The sequence below is a fragment of the Chiloscyllium plagiosum genome, unplaced genomic scaffold (genome assembly GCF_037043375.1).
Source record: "Chiloscyllium plagiosum isolate Xiang-an unplaced genomic scaffold, Cpla_swu_hap1 HiC_scaffold_3, whole genome shotgun sequence".
Classification (NCBI taxonomy): Eukaryota; Metazoa; Chordata; class Chondrichthyes; order Orectolobiformes; family Hemiscylliidae; genus Chiloscyllium; species Chiloscyllium plagiosum.
In genome coordinates, this window is record NW_028270141.1 from 29,410,715 (window position 1) to 29,430,130 (window position 19,416).

At 40.1% G+C, this 19,416-nt stretch overlaps 1 protein-coding gene across 5 annotated transcripts in view; it reads left to right on the forward strand.

Annotated features, from left to right (window-relative positions):
• Nucleotides 1-19,416, forward strand: part of dlgap2a (discs, large (Drosophila) homolog-associated protein 2a) — a 974,428-nt gene that overhangs the window by 489,032 nt on the left and 465,980 nt on the right. The window contains exon 1 of one of the 5 annotated variants that reach the window (XM_043679007.2): nucleotides 10,531-10,610. The exons of the other annotated variants lie outside the window; for them this stretch is intronic. The gene's annotated coding sequence lies outside the window, so the exon portion shown is untranslated. Of the gene's footprint in view, nucleotides 1-10,530; nucleotides 10,611-19,416 lie in introns of those variants that run through there. 5 annotated transcript variants of the gene reach the window in all.

Sequence of the window (19,416 nt, forward strand, 5' to 3'; positions counted from 1 at the left end):
ACTTTATAGTAATCACAGTGATCATCAATGCTTTGCTAATTCCAACATCACTGGGTGCTTTTACTTCTGAAACATTTTCTACGGAATCCCAGATTTTACTTATTCTGAATGCCTGTCTCTGAATTGCAGATACAGTACATTCCAGTAAATATGTAAATATACAAAATGGATACTGATGAGACTCAGTGATCACATTTACAAAGAGGCATTAAACTCTGATTTTATCCTACTGATCTTTATCACATTGCTTCATTTGCATTTCTTTCGTACTGCAAAAGCAATTTGTCTCTCTTCAATAAATTACACCCCTGTTAAAAATAATTTTACCTTTGTAAAATAATGATATAATGTATCTGTTGAAAATGTTAATGTATCATTTAGATGGAAAGATTGAATGCGTATCTGATATATCTGAATTCAGTACACTTTTTTTCTGCCATCAATTCAGCTTCAGGTGCTGACAATTATAAATGACTGTTATATAACAATATAATTATCTGCCCCAGTTCTCCCCAGAGCAGTTTGTTTGCAGTGAAGTAGGTATGGAGAGTTGGGATCCTGGTTTGACTGCACTGTACAACCAATATTTAAACTAATATTCTAGAGTGGTAACTAGGTTGGCAACATACACTCTGAATTTCACGACAATTCATGGCATTCCTACCACTGTTCATTTGCTGCAGGTTATTTTTCTGTTCTCTGATGGGTATTGTAGTGCATATATGTCAATGTGCCCATAACTGATTGAAACAAAAATGATTAGTGCGCAAATGTTGAATTTTACAAAGTTAGGAAAACAAATATTGGTTATTTAAGTTCTGAAAACAATGCCATAAATTGATTTGACTCTGGATTTTTGCCATGGCAGTATTGAAGTTTAAACTTTCAGGCACAGGAAATGTCCATATTCCATAATTTCCTCTTTATTTTAAACAGAGAACAGCACAACACAATGCAGACCCTTCAGTCCTCGCTGTTGTGCTGACCTTTTATCTTACTCCAAGATCAGACTCACCTACATACCCTTCATTGTACTATCTTCCATGTGCTTATCCAAGAGTCGCTTAAATGTCCCTCATGTATCTGACTCTACTACCACTGCTGGCAGTGCATTGTATGCACCCACCACTCTGTGTAAAGAACCGATCTCTGACATCTCCCCTAACCCTTCCTCCAATAATCTTAAAATTATGACCCCTTGTGATAGCCATTTCTACCCTGGGAATAAGTCTCTGGCCATCTATTCTATCTATTCCTCTCATCATCTTGTACATCTCTAACATCACCTCTCATCCTTCTTCATTCCAATGAGAAATGTCCGAGCTGCCACAACCTGCCTTCATAAGACATGCCCTCCAGTCCAGGCAGCATCCTGGTAAATCTCCTCTACACCGTCTCTAAAGCTTCCACATCTTGCCTATGACGAGGTGACAGAACTGAACACAGTATTCCAAGTGTGGTCTAACCAAAGCTCTATAGAGCTGCAGCATAATCTCATGGCTCTTAAACTCAATCCCCTTGTTAATGAAAGCCATAGCACCATGCACCTTCTTAACAACCTTATCAACGTGGGTGGCAACTTTGAGGGATATATGGACATGGAACCCAAGATCCCACTGTTCCGCCATACTGCCAAGATTCCTGCCTTTAATCCTGTATTCTACATTCAAATTTGATCTTCCAGTGTGAATCACTTCACATTTTTCCAGGTTGAACTCCATCTGCCACTTATCAGCCCAGTTCTGCATCCTGTCAATGTCCCATTGCAGCCTACAACTGGCTTCCACACTATCTACCACTCCTCCAACCTTTGTGTCATCAGCAAACTTACTAACGCACCTTTCCATATCCTCATCCAAGTCGTTTATAAAAATCACAAAGGGAAGTGGTCCCTCTACTGATCCCTGCAGAACATCACTGGTCACCATGCTCCAGCTAAATGCTTCCTATCTGTCACCATCTTCTGTCTTCTTTGGGCCAGCCAAATATATATCCTGATAGCCAGGTTTCCCCATGCCTACTTACTTTCTGAATGAGCCTGCCATGGAGATCCTTATTAAACACTTTGCTAAAATCCATGTAAACCATGTCGGCTACTCTACATTCATCAATGAGTGGCACGGTGGCACAGTGGTTAGCACTGCTGCCTCACAGCGCCAGAGACCCGGGTTCAACTCCCGACTCAGGCGACTTACTGTGTGGAGTTTGTACATTCTCCCCGTGTCTGCGTGGGTTTCCTCCGGGTGCTCCGGTTTCCTCCCACAGTCACAAAGATGTGCAGGGTCAGGTGAATTGGCAATGCTAAATTGCCCGTAGTGTTAGGTTAAAGGGGTAAATGTAGGGGTATGGGTGGGTTGCGCTTCGGCGGGTCGGTGTGGACTTGTTGGGCCGAAGGGCCTGTTTCCACATCTGTGTTTTGTCACATCTTCAAAGAATTCAATAAGATTTGTGAGGCATGACCTGCCCTTCACAAAGCCATGCTGACTATCTTTAGTCAAACTATGGTTTTCCAAGATTTGGAGGTGCCAGTGTTGGATTGGGGTGGACAAAGTTGAAAATTAAACAACACCAGGGGTTATATTCTAACAGGTTTATTTGGAGGCACGAGCTTTCGAAGTGCTGCTTCTTCATCAGGTGGCTAGGGAGCAGCATCATACAACATAGAATTTATAGCAACAGGATTGCAGTGTCACGGAATGAAATTTGTTTAATTTTACATTCCATGACACTGCAATCCTGTTACTATAAATTCTGTGTTGTATGATTCTGTTCCAGAACCACCTGATGAAGAAGCAGTGCTTTGAAAGCTAATGCCTCCAAATAAACCTGTTGGACTATAACTTGGTGTTGTGTGATTTTTAACAAGATTTTCCAATTAATCATAAATCCTATCTCTCAGAATCCTCTCCAATACTTTACCTACCACAGATGTGAGGTTCACTGGTTTCTAATTCCCAGGATTATTTCTATTCCCTTTCTTGAACATTTGCCATCCTCCAATCATCTCGCACTACTCCAGTGGATAGTGAGGATGCAAAGATCATCACCAAAGGCTCAGCAATCTCTTCCCTTGCTTCCTGTAGCAACCTAGGGTGTATCCCATCTGGCCCAGGGGATATATCTATCTTTAAGATTTTCAAAATTTTCAGCACATCCTCCTTCTTAACATCAACCTATTAAAGCACATCAGTCTGTTTCACCCTGTCCTCAGAAACATCAAGGTTCCTCTCAGTAGTGAATATTGAAGCAAAGTATCATTTATGTTCCTCCCCTACCTCTTCCGACTCCAGGTGCAAGTTCTCTTCACTATCCCAAATCATTCTGGCCATCCTCTTGTTCCTAACATAAGTATAGAATGCCTTAGGGTTTTCCTTAATCCTACCCGCTAAAACTTTTTCATGCCCCCTTCTCGCTCTCCTAAGTCCATTCTTCAGTTCCTTCCTGGCAAGCCTTATAACCCTCTAGAATCTTGTCTGATCCTTGCTTCTTCAACCTTAAGTAAACCTTCCAAGGATTCCTATTATATTGATATACAATGCCTAGGCAGACCTGGGAAATTATTTTAGAAAATGGCAAGCATTTTTGTAAATGAAGTGTGCAAGTGCCATACACAATAGAATTGTTAAAAGAAGTTAGTGACACTACAGCAGAGTATTTTTGCATTTCCTGCCAAAATTGAGAAACATCTTTAAGTAATACAATTTATAGGGCTGAATGAGTGAATCAGTCTAGAAACAAATATTGAAAATCATTGTAAGAAAGCTTACTTTAAAAGACCGAGGTAATTGAAGTGAGATTTACTGTTTTTCCTTGTTTTCATTTTGGCACATTGCAGATGTGTCCTTGATTTGCTATTGTTCGTATTCAGTTAAACATGAATAACAGACATTCTTATGAAAGAATGTACAAAAGTACAATGGGGATGGAATTGGGTTCAGTGGTACCCATTTTCTGGACACAATGAGATCCAAATAAAAGTCCAAAACAGTATCTGTGTAACATTTGCCTGATTCTGCTAGGAAGGATGCTTATTCCACATTGATGAAGGTGTCATGGATATGCTGCAGACATTTGAAGGCAGCATTCAGAGCAGGCAAATCTAAACATTATTCAGTATGCAATGCTGATTTTATGGTGGCACTGCCATTTTGGGATATCAGTGTTTACCACCTTTTAACCTTGCACAGCTGGACTTGACATTAAGCAGCAGTAAGGACCCAGAATGAAGGACTATCAACCACTTACAAACCACTACTGGTTTATGGGGTTTTTTTTTACTGTTTCTGCAAATCTTCCTATGTTTTGAATGCTTTCTATAGACAACTAAAGTTTTAAGTTTGCAGGTTGTATCTCAGAGGTGATGAGGTACTTTTCTGCTGACTTCTAGGCTTTTGTACAAATCAGATGTTACCACAGATAGGCGATTAACTGGGCTTCCTCTTGACATTGAGCCTCACTGGCAGAAAGGGCAAAGGCAATGCAGAGAAAGGCAATCTGCCAGAAGAAAAATGTGGAAGGAGAGGAAAATTGGCTGCAACCTAGCCAGACCCTTTTTATCTGGGCACAGCATAAAGAAATAATTTGAGAGTGTGACCAGAAATGGCAATGGCACCATTTATATTTGCATAGCACCTTTAAATGTAATCAAGTCCCCCAAGGTACTTCACACAAGCATTATCAAACAGGACAACTGTGCCAAATAAGGAGGTATTAGATCAGATAACCCAAAACTTTGGTCACAGAGAGAGATTTTCCAGCAGTCCCTTGAAAGAAGAAAATGAGGTAGGCAGGCAGAAAACTTTAAGGAGATGATTCAGTTGTGAGGGAAGACTGCAGAGACAACATCAGGCTAAGCCATGAAGAGATTTGATAACATGGATAGGAATTTCAAAATCAAGCCAATATCAGTTGTCAAGCACAACTGGGACAAATGGACAGCATCAAGTGTGATTTGAGATACAGCAGCTGAATTTTGGATGGCCTTAAGGTTATGGAGAGTGGAACGTGGCAAATCAGCCTGGTGTACTTTGAATAATTTATATTTGGATGTAACAAAGACAAGAATGACGATTTCAGCAGCACATGAGCTAAGACAAGGGTAGAGTTGGCTGATTTTAAGAAGTGTACATAGATCGTCTCAGTGATGGTATAAGTACATGTTCAGTAGTTTATTTTAGGATTGAGTATGATAAGGTCGTGAACAGGTTAGTTTAATCTCAGATTGTTTCCAAGGAAAAGGACTGAGTCAATAAGTAGGGAACAGAATTTGAAGCTGGAACTGAAAACAGAAATTTCTGCTTTCTATGTATTTAAATGTAGGAAACCTCTGCTCCAGTATTTTTCTGTTAATGGATTTGGGCACCAATGGCTAGGCCAGCTTTACTGTCATGGAAAAGGTAGTAATGAGCTCATATCTTAAACAGTTACAGACCTTGCAATGTAGATATAATCACTGGATGTTGGAGAAGCAGCCTGATAACTCAGCAACAAGTAGGAGCATCAAGATTGATAGTTGTGAGATAAAGCTGGGTGTCGTCAGAGTACAAGTGTGAAGTAGTGTGTAGCCAAGGGTCAGCATATCAATGAGAAATCAGAGAGGAACAAAGATTGATTCTTGTGGATATCAGAGGTAACAGTGCAGGAACATTGAATCAAAACAATTACAATGATATGCTGGATATGGTTAGGTAGACAAGATTAGAATTAGATGAAAGTAGACCCAGCCAGCTAGATGGCAATGGAGAAACATTGCAGGAGGAGGATGTGGTCAGGCATGCCAAATACTGTAGACCTGACTATGAAAGGTGGAGAAGGCACCTGTCACAGTCACAGAGGATTATTTCAAAATATGAATGCCCAATTCCCAATTCACCAACACTCCTACACTTTTTACCTTTTCTCTGTCACTGGTTATTACATTTGAAAATTAAAATGCTACCACAAAATGCAAGTCCCACACCCAATCATGTCATATTGCATGTAAAAATAACTAAATTAGTGCATCAACTTAATGTTCAGTCAGTCCATGCCTGTCCAAGTGCTCTTTTGAGTTATGGCCCTAATGATCAGAGCATGGCTAGTGGAAGGCTGCTAACTTTCAGTTCAAGAGAGTGCAGCTGGCATTACAGGATATTCCTGATCAGATAACGGTCCTTTAAGTCTTGACTTTAGATTGTGCAACTTGGCATGGATGGTGTCACTCTCGGCTGGCTGACAGGAAACAGCAAGAGCACAGCAGAAAGACAGGGTTTGGAGCTGTGTTGCATTCCCGAGAGAAGGCAGCAGGTTCCTTCTCCATGGAGCCACTGCTATTCTCTCAGAGCAGCGCCTTGGTAATCTAAGCAATCTACTGGTAAACATGTCAACAGCATCAACAGTAGAACGATGATGGCAGTAACCTGAGCTTCCATGGTGTCTGTAGTTTGTTCTGTCATTGAAACTGTGTCAGTGCAGGTGACCATCTTTTCCATCCTTCATACAGCCTCTGTGGAAAGGCTTTTGTCAATTTGGTGCTGAATTCCTCCATATTCCTTTACAGTTAAGGCAGGCTTTCTGGCAGGCTTCCAAATACACTCAGCATAGTTATGCGCACATCCATCATCCTCTGTAATTTACCCAGCCAAACCCTCATCTGAATGAGTTATTGTGTGGCTTTCCTACCAACACTAGCTGCCTTATGTGCTGTACTTTTTTTCAGCCCTATTTTTTGCCTGATATATCACTATCTGCACCTCTTGCAGTGGCTCCAAGTCTGAAAAACAAGTGACATTGTTTCTTATCTTTCCTGATCTTCCTCCATGCTTGGAATGATTACAGATTTTAATAATTTGAAATGAAACAGGTACAAGGTTTGTGAGAGGAGAACATAACAACCATCTGCAGCTTGTAAATCAAAAGAGATTGTAGAATCAATGGCAAGTGAGATGTAACAAGGTGGATTAATTATGAGAATGCCATCATCTTCAATAGTTTTAGCCCTGCATATGACCACAGCTTTGGCAATACATCTCCCTTTAATGGTTACACCATCTTGACTAGGTGGTCAGAATAAGCAGATGTGCTTCCCCAATCCACTCTAACTTCCTACTGCACTCATTCTTCACCGCTTTGACCTGCAAGAGAGAATTGATAGAGATTTGACGGATGACTGATGTGTGTGTAGTGAATTGAGTAATAGTCAAGGCCCCCGGGGACGTTGCTGAGGTTATCTGGTTATCTGGTCATCAAACATCTTCCAACGTTCCTTTCGGGTCACTGGGACAACATTCTGAGGCTATTACTGTCCACAAGGCTGATCCTGGCTATAAAGAGACTGTTGTATGAGAAGAGGTTGAGTAGGTTGGGCTTATATTCATTGGAGTTTAGAAAAATGAGAGATGACCTTATTGAAATACAGTGTATACTGAAGATTCTTAAGGGACTTGTCAGGGTAAATGCAGAGACATTGTCTTTCCTTATGGGAGACTCTGGGACCGGCGGCTGTAATCTTAGATACACAACTGAGAATCAAGCAGTTATGGAGAAAAGGCAGGAAAGTGGTGCTGAGAATTATCAGTTGAACCATGATCTCATTGATTGGCGGAGCAGACTTAAAGGGTTGAATGGCCTACTTCAGCTCCTACATCTTATAATCACATTGTCCAAAAACCTATGTTTGCCCATTTTTCCCATGATCCCACACACACTTTCCCAAGTCAGATTTACTTGCACAATGACAGCCAGGATATATTTCAGCCACAGTGCAGCTCCCATGTAAGAGATGCAGCTAGCTTGTCACCAACATAAGCTCTTGGGCCCCTGCTGATGTTTATGGCCAATAAACAGTGTAGTTCATGTTGGCTGTAGACAGATATCATAATTATCTGGCAGCACGAAGTTTATTTGCTGCCATACATTGGGTGTAACTTAATCATCCATTTTTGGGGGTATAAACATTAATCTACTTCTTCTCAGCAGTAGAGGTCTTTGTTTTGGATATATAAATGTATGACAGGGCAATACTAATGGGTTTGACTTGCAATCGGTGATTACTTATTGTGTGCTTGCGTTCCCTAATTTTACAGCGTGTATGATAACCAAAACATAATGCAAATTTCACACCATCTTAAATCAAGAATCATGTTTCACCATTGTCTTACTTTTCTCCAAGTCATGATGTGAGGAGCCGATGTTGAACTGGGGTGGACAAAGTTAAAAAGCAAGGTAAAAACACCCAACACCAGGATATCGTCCAACAGGTTTATTTGGAAGCACTATCTTTCGAAGCGCTGCTTCTTCATCACCTGATGAAGAAGCAGTGTTTAGAAAGCTGGTGTCTCCAAATAAACCTATAACCTGGTGTAAAATTATTTCCAAGTGTAACATTCAGTTCAGCAACAAGTAAGTTGTCAAGAATGGTGCTTGCGAGATAGCTGGGTGTCTTCAGTGTACACATGGAAACTGATGTGTTGCAAAGTGGCAGCATGTCGATGAGAAATCAGAAGGGGCCAAGGATCGATTCTTGGTGGTCACCAGAAATAAAAGTGCAGGGAAGAAACTGAAAGCTAATCTGATACCACCTGTTCTCTTCAGTTCCATAGTTAAGTTCCATAGTATAGCTGAATATAAGAGGTATTTGAAGATTTTCTAAGATGACCAACAATTTGGGGTTTTTTTGTTTGTTTTTGGGATGTGAGCATTGTTGACAAGGCCAGCACTCCTTGCTCATCTTGAATTGTTCTTTTAAAGGTGGTGAACTGCTGGAGGTCATTTGTTATAGTTACACTACAGTGCTGTTAGAGGGAGTTCATGGATTTTTATCCAGTAACCATATAGGAACAGCAACATTGTTCCAAGTAAAAATAATGTGTAATGTGGAAGAGAAATTAGCTGATGGTGTTCCCATATTTCTGTTTCTTGTCAATAGCGGTCAAACCTTGGTGGTGCTTTCAAGCAAACTTTGGCGAGTTTTTGCAGTCTGTCTTGCAGACGGTACACTTTGCTGCTGCTGTGTGCCAATTGTGAAGGGAGTGAATGTTTAATCTGGTGGTTGGCTTCCTGATCAGGAGTGACAGACGAGTAAAAAGCAAGTTGGGGTCAGTGAGAGTTTCAAAGTCAAAGTTGGATTATACCAGTGTTGAATCCCATTCTCCTCCTGATTGTCACTAACTGTGCAAGTGAGACTAGAAGTGCCATGGTCAGCGTCCTTTGCATTTGACGGTGAGCTGTAAGGAAGAGAACATGATTGGGTATTTGAAAAACTCAATAAAAGTGCTGGGAGGTAGGAGTATGCAAAGATAAAAGATCCAGAGTGATGAGAATGGATGATGTGAGGAATCAGTACATCAGGGTTCAGTAAAGATTATGGGAGCATCAAAGCAAGTAACAAAAAAAAGATTAAAATGATATTATCATCTGTAGCAAAAAGTCAGAAGAAATATGGTGAGGTGAGTGGTGCAGTTGAGACTGTAAGAAAGATGAAGAAATGGAGGACATGTTAAAGTGGAAAGATGGTGATGGTGTGAGACTTAACCACAGTTGAATTAGAAGAGGAATGGGTGATTGGGAGAAGGGTGATCTCCAGTGTTCTGGTGACCCCATTTAAAATAGAAGAAGCCAAAAGAAGAAAGAATATGTGTAAAGCAGGCTGCATTGACCTCTATGTCATTGAGCTTCTTGAACTTTATTGGAAGTGCACTTAACTAGGTATATGCAGAGTGTTTGCTCACATTGCTGACTTGTATTTTGTAGAATGTGGAAGTCATCATAAAGCAGTCAGCTGGTGAATTACTAGCCACCAAATTCTCAGTCTCTGATCTGTTCTCGTGGCTGCAGTATGTTTTTGGTTAAGTGTTTGGCCAATTGTAGCTTCCACAATGCTGAATGAGAGTAGCTCAGCAATAGTTATTCAATCAAACATCCATGGGTGATGGTATTTTTGGAGATGGCCATTGATTGGCATTTGTGAGGCATGAATGTTACTTGGAACTTATCAGTCAAAGCTTGATTATTGTCAGTGTCTTGCTGCATGCAGGCATAATCTGCTATAATATCTGAGGCATTTTGAATGGTAATAAAACTGCAATTATTAGTGAACATCACATTTCCGACCCGTATGTTGCCACTGAGAACTTTATATTTCTGCCTATATGTTGTTTAAATTTTGTGACTATTCCAAAGGATTTTTCACAAATCAGGTTCAATATGTTTCAATTTACTTAGTTTTCAATTATCCATTGAATCTAAACATGTTTTAAGCACAGAAATGTTGATAGGCAGTCAGAAAATGACCATAGCAGCTCTTTAACGTCCTTCAGCTTTTAAGTGACATCTAATGAAGGAGTTAATGCCTGATGTCAGAGTGCTGTCAAAGCTGCCAGTTTTAAAATAATCACAGACCTTTAACATTTTTCATTTTCACTTTGCTTGAGCATTGATTTCATGAGTCATGCTCCATACTTGTACAGAGCATGGCATTACTTATATCCTGTCACATGTTAACCTGACTGAGGAATCAAAAGTACGGCTTGAAATATCCAATTTGATGTATTTTTTTCCTTCTGTTGAATATGCAGACAATCTGAAAACCTAATGTTCATAAATCTGATGTCAGATTAAGATTTCAACTCAGTGTAAGCCTCTTTTGTGGTGTTATTAGTTGGATCATAATGTAGATGGTTTATGCTGTTCAACTGCATGCTGTTCTTGTTCTTAATATATTTCTTTTGAATGAATTTATTGTTTGGCCTTTTTATATTTTATGATTAATAGGTGTTATGGCTATTATACCTTTGGAATTTTATATCATTTTTGTCAATGTCTCATAAATGAAGCTTATGACGTACACATGAGAATGTTTTTAGCTTTAAAAAATGTCGCGAAACAGTGGGTCACATGCCAAGATATATTGTCAATCTAATGAGTTATTTTTATTCCTTTTATCTTTTGTCATTTTAAATGCAAGCTGCTGTATGTAGGAGCTTGTGTGTGCAAATTTGTCAGCAAACTGCTCCCTCGCTCCTGGGAGTGCATAACGGTATATGGAATCAGTGGTGCTGAGCTTTCCTGAGTAGCTTCCCCAAATGTTTGTCATTTGTCAGTGAGTATACACAGGAGTATAAGCATCTTATTGGTGTGTAGAACACTTTAAGAGCCAAGCAAAATCCTAACTAATGTCCACAATCTATCTTTTCATTGGGGTTAAGGAGAAGGAGAGGACAAGGGGGTGGTGTTGGCAGATAACAATTAGTAGTGGAAACCAAAGATATTTTTCCTCGATTGCTACCACTACTTCGCAGGTTATTATCAACTAACATAACACATTGTAAGGATCAAACCTGTGACTAGCATAATTACTACAGTTTAGCTTCTTGCTGGGTAATGCATTTTGCAAACTGGGACATAAGGTCTCTTGTTTTCGATAGGAGAACGTTTTGTAGATGGAAAATATTGATGCTAAAGATATATATCAAGGTAAGCCTTTAGAGCATTCAGTTTTATCTTTTGTGGCTCTCAATTCTGGCATTTTGTAATACTGATGCTGAGTTCCTGATCAACATAGCCCTACATATGATTGCATAAAATAGTTGCTGTCAACAAGTTTATGTGCTCCTTCGGTTTATGCTGCTCATTAGCACAACGTTGTGGAATTCAGTAAACCTGCTAGAATTAAATACTGTGTGAATCTTGCCACCTGCTATTGGTAGTCACTTGCAACTGCAAATTCTTTGGGTTTGATCAAAAGCAATATCAATAATAAAGCAAATTAGGAACAGCAACAAAGAGATTGCTCAGTCTACCTATCTGCCAATATAGCTGTGGCAATCTGGCTTTGAACCAAAGTTGACCAACTGTTTGAGGAATGTTGATGCAGTTTTCAGAAAGCTGCTTCCTTTGTTCCTGATTTCATGGGATGTGAACATGGTGGACAAGGCCAGCAGTTGTTGCTTATTTTTAATTGGCCTGGTAAAATTTTAGAGCTGAAAATGTGTTGCTGGAAAAGCGCAGCAGGTCAGGAAGCATCCAAGGAACAGGAGAATCGACATTTCGGGCATATGCCTTTGTTCAGGAATGAGGAAAGTGTGTCCAGCAGGCTAAGATAAAAGGTAGGGAGGAGGGACTTGGGGGAGGGGCGTTGGAAATGCGATAGGTGGAAGGAGGTTCAAGGTGAGGGTGATAGGCCGGAGAGGTCAGGAAGAAGATTGCAGGTTAGGAAGGCGGTGCTGAGTTTGAGGGATTTGACTGAGACAAGGTGGGGGGAGGGGAAATGAGGAAGCTGGAGAAATCTGAGTTCATCCCTTGTGGTTCATCCCTTCCTAGGCGGAAGATGAGGCACTCTTCCTCCAACCGTCGTGTTGCTATGGTCTGGCGATGGAGGAGTCCAAGGACCTGCATGTCCTTGGTGGAGTGGGAGGGGAAGTTGAAGTGTTGAGCCACGGGGTGGTTGGGTTGTTACTATAAACCGACCGACTCCCACAGCTACCTAGACTATACCTCCTCCCACCCTGCCCCCTGTAAAAATGCTATCCCATATTCCCAATTCCTTCGTCTCAGCCGCTTCTGCACCCAGGAGGACCAGTTCCAATACCGTACAACCCAGATGGCCTCCTTCTTCAAAGACCGCAATTTCCCCTCAGACATGGTCGATGATGCCCTCCATCGCATCTCCTCCAATTCCCGCTCCTCCGCCCTTGAGCCCCATCCCTCCAACCGCCACCAGGACAGAACCCCACTGGTCCTCACCTACCACCCCACCAATCTCCATGTTCAGCATATCATCCGCCGTCATTTCTGCCACCTCCAAATGGACCACACCACCAGGGATAAATTTCCCTCCCCTCCCCTATCAGCGTTCCGAAAAGACCACTCCCTCCGTGACTCCCTCGTCAGGTCCACACCCCCCACCAATCCAACCTCCACTCCCGGCACCTTCCCCTGCAACCGCAAGAAATGCAAAACCTGTGCCCACACCTCCCCCCTTACTTCCCTCCAAGACCCCCTTACTTGCATATCCACCACAAATTCACCTGCACCTCCACACACATCATTTATTGCATCCGCTGCACCTGATGTGGCCTCCTCTATATTGGGGAGACAGGCCACCTACTTGTGGAACGTTTCAGAGAACACCTCTGGGACACCCGGACCAACCAACCCAACCACCCCGTGGCTCAACACTTCAACTCCCCCCCCCCACTCCATCATGCAGGTCCTTGGACTCCTCCATTGCCAGACCATAGCAACACGACGGTTGGAGGAAGAGCACCTCATCTTCCACCTAGGAACCCTCCAACCACAAGGGATGAACTCAGATTTCTCCAGTTTCCTCATTTCCCCTCCCCCCACCTTGTCTCAGTCAAATCCCTCGAACTCAGCACCGCCTTCCTAACCTGCAATCTTCTTCCTGACCTCTCCGCCCCCACCCCACTCCGGCCTACCACCCTCACCTTGACCTCCTTCCACCTATCGCACTTCCAACGCCCCTCCCCCAAGTCCCTCGTCCCTACCTTTTATCTTAGCCTGCTGGACACACCTTCCTCATTCCTGAAGAAGGGCATATGCCCGAAACGTCAATTCTCCTGTTCCTTGGATGCTGCCTGACCTTCTGCGCTTTTCCAGCAACACATTTTCAGCTCTGATCTCCAGCATCTGCAGTCCTCACTTTCTCCTGGTAAAATTTTAGCAAGCCACTTTCTTCAACTGCTGCAGGTCATGAATTATGCTGTTAAGAAGGAAATTACAGAATTTTTACACAGCAATGTTGAAGGAAAACTGATATATTTCCAAGTCAGGATGATGTGTAGCTTGGTGAGGAGCTTGTAGGTGGTGCTGTTCACATGCATCTGCTGCCTATGTATTTCTAGGTGGTAGAGGTGCTGCTTCAAAAGGTCTTGTTAAAGAAGGCTTGTTAAGTTACTGTCATGTATCTTTAGACAATAGGCACACTAATGTCATTGTGCGCCATCTGCGGAGGGAGTGAATGTTTAAAACATTGGGTGAAGGGCTACTTTGTCCTGGATCGTGTTCAAGTTTGCTGAGTGTTGCTGAAGTTGTACTCAAGCCAGCAAGCACATAAAGAATATTTGATCATACTCCTGACTTGTGCCTTAGGTGAAAGCATTTTGTTGGTTCAGGAAATGAGTTACTCCCTGCAATATTCCCAGATTCTGACCTGGTCTTTTAGCTACAGCATTTATATGGTTAATCCAGTTAGGTTTCCGGTCAATCTTAAGCCTCAGGATGTTTATAGTGAGTGATTCAGCAATGGTAATGTTGTTGAGTGCCAGAAGGAGATGATTAGATTTTCTCATGTTCGAGATTATCATTGTTGTTAATTTTGTGATGCACATGTTGATTGCCACTTATCAGTCCCAGCCTAAATATTGTCCAGGTCTTGCTGAGTGTAGATATACATTATTTCACTATTGAAAATGTTTTGTATATTAATAAATAAGGTGAACTCATCAGCAAATATCCTCAGTTTTGCCAAGTCAAAAATTGGAGGGAGTGTCAGTAATGAAGCAGAAGAAGATAGTTGAGCCTAGGACACTATTCTTGAGGAACTCCTGAGTGATATCCTGACGTTGAGATTATGGTCTGCAACCAATCTTCCTTTGAGCAAGGTATGACTCCAGTCAGTGGAGATTTGTCCCATTGATTTCCACTGAATTCAGTTTTGTTAAATGATTGCTAAATTGTGTTGTGTTGTCAACAGAAGTGACTCTGACCTTACCTCTTAAGTTCAACTGCTTTTTCCATATTTGGACTAAGGTTACAGTGAGGTTTGGAGTTGAGTAGCCCTGTCAGTGCCCAAATTAAACATCAATGTTTATGTTATTGATACAATCCATCATTTGTTGATTACTGAGAATAGAATGATGAGGTGCAATTGGCTTTATTGGGGTTATTCTGATTTTGCAGGACATTTCAGGACAACTTTCACATTAGCGGGTAGATACCTTCTTCTGTTGCTGTATGGGACATGTTTGGCTATGGGCTAGTTTTGAAGCACAAGTTTTCAGTTTTGTTGTCAAGACAGCAACAGGGCCCTGCAAGGCCCATTCCCTTTAACTTTGCTACATTTTGTGCCTTCAGATCTAATGCCTTCACAACAGAAAAAAAAAATTGATCTAAGATGTTAATTGTTTCTGTCTCCACAGTTATTGCCAGAACTGCTGAAAAATTCCAGCATTTTCTGCTTTTATCTTACATCTTCTTCTTTGGGTTAAGATCCACCAGATATTTTACAAATATGTTAGAAATGCTTTATCTTTGTTAAATGCTCAATATTAATGCAGGTTGTTGTTGTAAAAGTCTTAATTTATTACCAGTTAGCAGGAATTAAATAGATCATTGTATTAATTCCCTTGAGTGACTGATTTAAAGTATAATTATTTAAGGAAGTTGGAAATGGGACTGTGTTTCACTGATGGTGATTTTCAGCTTCTATTCATCACCTTTATTCATTCTATTTCATTTCCGTTCATCACCTTTCTCTGTCATCTATGTCTGGAAGCTTATTGCTTCTGTTTCTATTTTGCATTTTATGTCTAGTCCATCATTCAGGTGTATCCCTTTTGAGCAAAATGACCACTGTTTAATTATGAGTTACTGCCAGCTAATATGGTAACTGACTTTAACTTAAGTTCGTTTAACTCCTGTTTCAAACTGACCTGGTGATTATATTGGTTAGATTGTTGTGATTCTTGTTGTTTTGTCTTGTTGTTTTGACTTCCTTTTTTTCCCACTTGGTCTTGAACTTTGCACTTCACAGCCACTTTAGAAATCTGCTAGTTAGAAAATATAAACAGGGTTAAACAATAGGCAAGATGGTGGTGATGCTTGTTCACACTCAGCAGTTGAGCCGGATGGTATAATAGTCTTAGATTCTTTGGTTCATCAAGAGACGGATTTTGAATCTCAAAAAAAATGATATCTGATTTATCTAGGTAGTAATGATCAAGAATTGTATCTGACACTTTATTTCTAACTCACAGCTAGGGTGCAAAAATACTGACTTGTATTTTAAAACAAATTATATGTTACTGCTCTGTGTGCAGCGACATACATATTGTCGAGCCTTAGATTAGGAGAGAGATGCCACCTTCTCTATTTTATGCAGATTGTCTCAAACAAGGCTCTATTTCTCAACACATTTTTCACTAAATCATGGAAAGAAACAACAGCGAAGAATGCCATTCTACCCATTGTACCTTTGTACTTCTTCAAAAGATCTACTCAATTAGTCCCACTCCCCTGCGCTTTCTTGATTGTCATTCATATCTCCCTTTCTCATATTTGTCCCATTCCATTCTGAATAATAAAGAATGTACAAGGAATAAACTCAAATAATTTCAGAGCATTAAAATGTTGTTTTCTTTTGGAATTGTAGATGCAGAGATGTACTCCCTATGTTATCACCTAGAATATTTTTACTTCAAGGAAAGGAGAAAGCTTCCAGTTATATAACACCTTTCAAGATTTCAACACATGCCAAAGTGTGTTCCAGCCAATGAAATTCTTTTGAAGTGCAATCACTGATTTGGTGTATGAAACACTGCAGCCAAATTGTGTACAAGGCCTCTTAAACAGAAATGGAATATTTGATAACATCATTTTTTATAGTGATGTTGGTTGTGGGAATAAGTATTGGTCAGAACAGAGGAAAGAAATCTCCTCAGCTCTTCATCAGGAGTGTGTTGGGATCCAGAATGTAAACTTGAGAGGGCAAACAGGGTCTCAAGTTAACATCTTATTCAAAATACATGAATTATTCATTAATTTTTCACATTTGTGTATTTCTTGGATTTCAATACTTGCTTTCTAAAATGAAGAGTTTTATTGTGACATACTTTCTAATGTTTCTTCACTCCAAGATCTTGAAACATTCATTGTGGAAATCAAGCCAAAGGTTCTATTGTCTATTTGAGCTTGAAAGTGAGCAACCATTATGACACAGCCAGAGTCCACAAGTAATTTCACCAGATGGTCACATATGAAGCAGAATCCAATACTTATTCTTTATAAAAGCTTGATATCTCTTTGGTGAAGTAGATCGTCATCTGAATGACCAACTAGACTCAAGGGTCACAAGCCATTTTGTAGATATTTTTAATTAACCTATTCAGACATGTTATAAATACATCTAATTTTGGCGAGACTTGAACCTGGATCTTCTGGCACAGAGGTGGGGATATAATCACTACCATTACAAGAACACATCAAGCCATTGCATAAGTTATAAATTTCAGGTTTGCATTTGGCATTCTCTCAGATTCACTAAGTTGAGTTCATGTCCTCAACAAATGGACTGTTCATTTCTTCTATCTGTTATCGTATTAATATCATAATGCAAACAGAATGTTCAGTAATATAGAGATATTACCTTGGTGACTAAACACCTGATCAGCGTGTGGTTTTAAGAAAACTCTTTAAGGTGGAGAAGGAAGTGGAGTGAGTTAGAGAGGAAAGTTCAGATAGCTGACAACCTGAGTAGAGAAAGGGATATTGGAGGGGTAGAGAATTTGGAGATCCAAGGGAGTGTTTGTGTGGGCTTTGGGATGAAGGAAGTTATCAAGATTGAAAAGGGCAAAGTCAGGAAGGAATTTCATGGAGGGCTGGTTGACCCAGTAAACAATGGAATAATTGCACTTAGTGATGACAAAATGAGGGTTTTAACAGAAGATAGGTTAAGTCAGGAATAGGGAAAGTGATGTTAGAATTGCAAGTTGGTGTTCTTTCTGATGGAGGTTATGTGAGGTCAGAAGCTCAGTTTGAGACCTGATAGGATTTTGAGATTATAAATGGTCAGCCTGAGACAGTGGTTGGAGATTGGAATGTAATCAGCAACAGTACAGAGTTTGTGGCTTCATTCTTCCCAATGTTTGGCTGCGGTAAATTGTGATTCATGCAAGACCTGTTCTTATGTAATTAAACCGATAGCACAGAGAAATTGGAGGGGTCAAGACCATTGGAAGGATGTAGTTAGGTATTGTCAGGATATATGTAGAATCTGCTTTTGATTTTGCCAAAAAAAGTATGTGTGTAATGAAGAGGAGGAGGAAATCAAAATAGACTTGGGAGAATTCTGAAGTTAATGGTGCAGGGAAGAAAATGAGCTGTTGCTGTGATACTGTGGCTGTGGTCAGACAGGTAAGAGGAACTTTCTGTGGAGAGAAACAGTCTTAACATTTGATGTTTCATCAATTCTCATGGGAAGTCATTGACCGTAAATATTTACAGTGTTTCTCTCCGCAGCTTCCTAACCTGCTGAATTTTTCCAGTTTTTTAATATGTTCTTATTTTCAAATTTCCAACATATCCTGTATTTCACTTTGAAAACGATTGTCAAATTCACTGAGAATTTCAAACACATCTATTATTTCTGAAGTGTGATTTTGAGCAATTTATTCCATTCAGTATTTATTAATTATTGGTAGAAGTAAAATATATTTTAAACAGCCTTTTCCATATTAACTACTTTCCTTATGTAGTTCCTACAGTAATTCTGACAGACCTCACTGTTGTTCAGTGATTGAAACATTGAAGGAGAAGGGAAAAGTTGGAAAATGAATTTATCAAGTCCTTTCACTTTCTCAGACCATCTGAAAGCTCTTCACAACCAATGATTAACTTTTGAAGTATCTCCATTTTTAAGCTAAAATCTATTATTTTTAACAAAATGGTTATTTTTTTTTTGTTTAATATATCTTTTTACAACACCATGCAACAGACAACCTAGCAGTTTATGATACCTAATATAATTGTAGATAACTTGATGCCACTAACCTCGGCAGACTTTGTGATGGCAATAACTATTTCTGTCTTCGTTTCAGTACTTTACAAGGAATGTGAAATATAGTGGTAATTATGTAAAAATATATTAATAGATCAATGGAGGTTATTTCCTTAGTACACAGTTTAAGTTACACCTTTTGCAAGAAATAACTCAAATTAGTACACTGTGTCTCATTTTAATAATGTATTTATTTTTGCGCCAGTTCTCCTTTCTATAATGTAAATGTACAGCTACAATCCATTCCAGCTATGTATAGGTCCTCAAAACAACCTATAATTTGCATTGACCACTAGATTAATTCTTTAGAATGAGAATGTTGACAAGCTGTGTGACTTGACAGGGTAAAAACTGAAAGGCTATTTCCTTGAGAACTTGGAGACACATTCTCAGAATTAGGGGTCACTGAGTTAGGACTGAAATTTGAGGAGTCTTCTTCATTTAGAGGATTGTGAATTCACAGAGTCCACAGAGGCAGATTGTGAATGTTCTGTTATTGGCTATATTTAAGACTGATGTTAAGATTATTTTTGTTGAAGTGTGAGGAGGGCAAAAAGTGAAATTTAAGGCAAAAGATCAGCCATGATTATATTGAATGGTAGATTGGGTTTGAGGGGCCTTATGGTAAACACTTTACTTCTTAA